We start from the raw sequence: 6,000 nt of genomic DNA, 5'->3' as shown, positions 1-6,000 counted from the left end.
GTGGTGTAGTAGTTTCTGGTGGTGTAGTAGGTTCTTTTGGCAAGGCTGATTCGGCTTGAATGCCAGTGTCGGGTTCATCGGGTTCCAGTATCACCGGATCGGAGGTAGATATGGGTATCTCTACTTCATCGTTAGGCGTATAGAGTTGTGGTGTAGGTTGTCCCTTTTCGGATGACTCTATGATTTGGTCAGCATGGCGCCTTATTATGCTTTCTCCGATGTCCACGGTATACATCAGCGGTCCTAGTCGTGTGCAGATAGTTCCAGGCTGCCATTTCTCGGTACGGTAGTCCCGGGCCAAAACTTGTTGACCTATCTGGAAGGTTCTAGTTGGCCTTTCATTCATGCCTTGAAATTGCCGGTTCTCCACACCCCTTCTGATGTTGGGCTTGATCAAATCCAGCCGGCATCTTAGGCTTCTATTGAAGAACATCATGGCGGGAGTTTGGTTTGTAACCATATGTGTTGCATTCCTGTATGCGAACAAGAAGTTATCCACCTTGTGCTGAAGTTTTATGTCTTCATTACCCATGGCTTTTATGGCCTTCTTGAAGGTCTGGACAAACCTTTCAGCCAATCCATTGGTGGCGGGATGGTATGGGGCGGACGTGTAGTGCTTAACCCCATTGTTTTTTAAGAACTTCCTGAATTCTTCGGACACAAATTGCGGTCCATTATCAGAACAGATCTGTTCCGGCAGCCCATTCCTGGCAAATATGGTCCTTAATACTGTGATGGTTTTTTCCGTGGTGGTGGAGGACATCTTTATTACCTCCGGCCACTTGGAGTGTGCATCAACCGCGATTAAGAACATTGAGTCCATAAATGGACCAGCAAAGTCGATGTGTACCCTTTGCCAGGGAGATGAGGGCCACTCCCATGGATGTAGAGGGGCTTGGGGTGGAGCGTTTTGGACCTTTTGGCATCCTAGGCAGCTCTTGGTCATTTCTTCTATGTCTCCATCGATACCTGGCCACCATACAAACACTCTGGCTAGGTTCTTCATTTTCACTCCACCCAGATGCCCCTCGTGAAGCTCCTTTAGCACTTTATCCTGGAGTTTGGGTGGAATCACCACTCTGGATCCACACATCAAGGTTCCTCGGCATACTGACAGCTGTTCTCTTCTTTGCGAGAATGCTGGCAACAGTGGTTCGCCATGTGCTGGCCATCCCTTCACCGTTAAGTCGTAGACTCGTGAGAGAGTCGGGTCATTTCTCGTTTCCTTTTCAATGGCAGAATTTGTTACTGGTAGACATTCCACTATGGTTGAGTGGAACATCTCCACTGGGTCTACTGTAGGTGCCTCTTCTACCGTTGGCAACGGTAGGCGCGATAAACCGTCAGCATTCCCATGCTGTTTTGATCCTTTGTATTCTATGTTGTATTGGTGTATAGGGCTTGTGTGGGATGGCTGTCGGTATAGGGACCGGGTGCTAGGGTTTGGATGATCAGCCATGATCTTGTTGAATGGCGGAGCAGGCTCGAAGGGCCGAATGGCCTACTCCTGCTCCTATATTCTATGTTTCTATGTGTGCCCCTAGAAAAATGGACGACCTCTGTAGCCTTTGCGCTGTCATAATGGGAACACCCTTTTTAGGGTTGACTATGGAGATGAAGGGTTGATGGTCAGTCAACAAGGTAAATTTTTGTCCGTGTAGGTAATGGTTGAATTTCTTCACTCCCCATACCAGGCTGAGTGCTTCCCTGTCGATTTGGGCATAGTTACGTTCAGCTGAGTTCAATGAGCATGATGCAAAAGCTATCGGCCGTTCCAAGCCATCAGGGAATTTATGCGATAATACTGCTCCTATGCCGTAAGGGGATGCATCGCACGCCAGTCTGATTGGCAGTGATGGGTTGTAATGAGCCAAAACTTCTTTGGACATGATTAAGTCTTTGCATTTATGGAAGGCACGTTTACAGTCTTCGCTCCATTTCCAAATTACTCCTGTTTGTAGCAGTTCATTAAGAGGGTGCAGAAGAGTTGATAAGTTCGGTAAAAATTTATGATAGTAATTTATTAATCCCAGGAACTACCTTAATTGTGAAACATTTTCAGGTGCTGGGGCTTTTATGACCGCTTCAATTTTTTCAGATGACTTATGCAACCCTTCCTTAGTAATTATGTGGCCACAATATGATATTTGATTTTGGAAAAATTCGCACTTGGGGCGATTTGCTCGTAGGCCCCGTTCTCTCAGCCTAGTGAGCACCTGCTCCAAATTGGCAAGGTGCTCGTTGTCGTTTTCTCCTGTTACAAGGATGTCGTCTAGGTAGCATTGAGTCCCAGGAATCCCTTGGAGGACTTGCTCCATAGCTCTTTGCCAGATAGCTAGAGCGGATGCTACTCCGAAAACCAGTCGATTGTACTGGTACAGACCTTTGTGTGTATTTATCGTGAGATATTTTTTAGAGGCCTCTTCAACCTCCATCTGTAGATATGCCTGTGCCAAGTCAATTTTGGTGAAACGTTTCCCTCCGGATAGTGAGGCGAAAATATCTTCTATCCTCGGAAGAGGATACTGTACTGTGTGAAGGACCGGGTTTACCATCACCTTGAAGTCTCCACAGATGCGAATTTTTCTCTGTTCTTCAGATTTATCATTATTCAATGCTTTCGTCATAACTGGAACGATGGGTGTTGCCCACTCGCTCCAATCTATTTTGGATAATACGCCTGCATTTTCCAAATTCTCCAGCTCTGCCTCGACTGCTGGACGAATTGCGTATGGCACTGGTCTTGCTTTAAAAAACTTGGGAATTGCTGCATCTTCCACTTTTATTGAGGCGGTGATGCCTTTCAAGGTTCCTAGTTTCTCTTGAAACACTTCTTTGGCGTTGGCCAAGATGTCTTTTAATCGTTCAGGTATGACATCATCATCGTTTTTTTTCTTACTGGTCACCGTCAGTGCCTGAATGGAGTGCCAGTCTAAACGTATTTTCCTGATCCATTCACGTCCTAACAGCGGTGGGCCACCATCTTGTAGAATGTATAAATACAACTTTGTATTTCCTTGCCGTTGTATACAACAGGCACCTTTATTTTTCCTTTGGGGTATACTTTCTGCCCCGTATATGTTTTCAAGATAATGGATGTGTCTTTTAAAGGTATATGCGGAAATAGCCGCTCGTAATCCCGTCGATTTATTACGGTCAGAGCTGATCCTGTATCTAGCTCCATTTTAACTGGGGACCCTGCTATCGTGAGGGTAACCCAAATGGTCTGGTAATCATCTTTGGCAAGTACATTATGTAATTTGAGACAGCTTAGTCTCTTGTTTTCGGAGTCGCTATCGCTCTTCTGGTCTTCAGAGCTACTGTCTGTCATCATTTGTACCTTTCTGTACTTTTCTTTATTGATTTTTTTTTCCTGTCTATGGATTTATTTTGTCCAGATCGGCATACCCGTGCAATGTGTCCAATCTTTCCGCATTGCCTGCATGCTTTGTCCTTGAACCAGCAGTCTCTCTGGTCATGGGTGGATCTGCCGCAGCGATAACATCTCTCGAAACCCTGTGTCATTTCATGGGTGCCGAAGTCCTGTGTCTTTTGTTGTGTCTCTGCAGCTCCTCTTGCGGCTGCTTCGTATGATACAGCCATACTGAAAGCCTTGTCCGGTGTTAAATCTTTTTCAGAAAGCAGCCTTTTCTGTGTTCCTTCACTTAAGAGACCGCAGACGAATTTGTCTCAAAGATAATCTGCTAGTCCTGCCCCGAATTGGCAGTGTTTTGATAGCTTTCTCAATTCGGTGAGGTAATCAGCGTTACTTTCATTCTTGTGTTGATTTCTCTTGAAGAATTTGAATCGTTCCGCTATCAGCAGCGGTGTTGGGTTTAAGTGCTCCTGTAGGGTATCAACAATTTCTTTAAAATTCTTGTCCTTTGGTTTGGCTGGAGTGATTAAATTTCGTAATAGCCCGTATGTCTTTGCACCCATTAGATTTAGCAGTACTGAAGCTTTTTTTTCATCTTCTATTCCATTTGCAGTGCAATATACCTCCACTCTTTCCACATATGTGGTCCAATCCTCTATCTCGCTGTCAAAAGCATCAATATTGCCAGACTTAGGCATCTTAGAAAAGATATGGTGCTTCCCGCGCTTTTCTTTCTTTTCTGCAGAAAAGATATGGCGCTTCCCGCACTTTCCCGCCGCTGTTGCCGATGACAACGCTGGTTTCCGTTCTTTCTTTCTTTATTTATTTACAGTTGGAGACTCGTTCCCATCGGACTTTCTCTCTAGATCTGAACGGCGACCTGTTTGCAGCGCCGGCCGTCTCCCGAGTGCTCCCTCCCCGTCTGTTACTGCTTGCCTCCGCTTTCGCTGCTTGGCCCAGCTGTAGAACCAGCCGCTGGAGCCCCAGCCTGACGCCCAGGAAGGATTAGCGCAGTACCTGCCACCAGCTTGGCCAGCTGGTGAAACCACAGCTTCTTTCACTTCCTTGATTCTTCTGGACGCCAGAGGAATCGACGTCCTTGAGGTGCTGCCGAATTGCAGGTAAGTCCGTTTCCACTTCGTCGCCACTGTTGTGTCTGTGTGTTGATAGAGACACTGAAGACAGGAGTTGGTTTCATAGGTGTTTACTAAACAAAGTCTGGAGGGGAACTAACGGATATAACACAATATACAGGCTTATATAGCCCGAGTGGCCATTACCGGCATTACAGTACACATGGGCTCTTAAAGGCACATACACTACAAGAAGCACTCCCAGAACTAAGCCCAAGAGGGTATCCATACTTTAATCAATAAAGCTGTGATAGCTAGCTGATGCCACCTGTTGATTTCCCTCCTCACCCAATTGTGGTCCCCCAAGTTCAGTGAGCTCAGACACTACTGCTCTGTACAGCAGTTATTTGCTTCTTTGCCTAGTGAGCTTAGCAGAAAGTCTATGACAGCAGTGGAGAGTTCAGTTATTGAGCTACCTGCAGTACTAACTGAACAGGATCTGTAGCAGCTTACGGAATACAAACTGCTCTTCGCAGGGCAGATACAAATTAAATAGGATGCAAATCCAGGACTTTTTCCTTCATTGGACTGAAATGGTATAACACCGACTTACTGATGTTTAACACATGTTGCAGCAACTTGTATTAAGTTATCATTTAAGGGCAAAGAATATTCACTAGCTGTCTAGGCCCCCAGGTCTGGAATTCCCTGTCTAAACCTCTCTGCCTCTATCTCCTTTAAGACACTCCTTAAAAATTTACCTCTGACCATGCTTTTGGTCACTGCTCCAATATCTCATGTGGCTGTCAATTGTCTGACCACACCCTTGAACATTTTAGATCTTACAACACGTGTCTGAATAACCAAGTCAATACATCAACATTAGAGGGGAAAAACAAAATTCATAGCACTGAAACCTAGAACACTTTTGCTCAGCCCAGTGTATTTCTTGTTTGATGTAAACCAAGTTATGTTAATTGAGTAAGCAAGCACTTACAAGGAGGCAAAACCCAGCTCAATATTGAACAATTTATTTACAGTTACTATTACATTTCATATCAAGAGCCCAGGTCTCACAGCTCTTTATACAAAGTCACAAATCATCATTCCCTACAGGACGGGGGTCTCGCACAATTATATATAAATACAAGTACTAAACACAAGAAGATTGATCCCGTCAGTTTACTTACTCTCCCCCAGGGTGTGCTTGTCAAACAGGTACTCTCCAGTGCCCTTCTCAGGGGCTCCCAGTCTCTTCAAGTTGGTGATGTGATCTCCAAGCTTCTTGATCATCTTCACCTGCTCATCCAAATAGAGGGTCTCCAGGAATTCACACAACTGGGGGGGAAAAAAAGGAAGCTAATTATGTCCAGCAGCAGATCAAGGAATGTCAGAGCTACCCCTCGAGGGTTTGGATTTTAATCCTCTTGAACTGGAGGATATTTAAGTGGTGCAATTGAGATCAATAGAATTACTGCATCATTGGATTAAACTTACTGCATAATAGGTGCTCAGATCCTGGGATCAATGGGACACATTTACTAGTCACTG

This window comes from Somniosus microcephalus, chromosome 8, assembly GCF_052327205.1.
Source record: "Somniosus microcephalus isolate GS21.2 chromosome 8, FLI_Smic_1.0, whole genome shotgun sequence".
Lineage (NCBI taxonomy): Eukaryota > Metazoa > Chordata > Chondrichthyes > Squaliformes > Somniosidae > Somniosus > Somniosus microcephalus.
The sequence above is the reverse complement of the archived record's forward strand: the minus strand, read 5'-3'. Positions refer to the sequence as shown.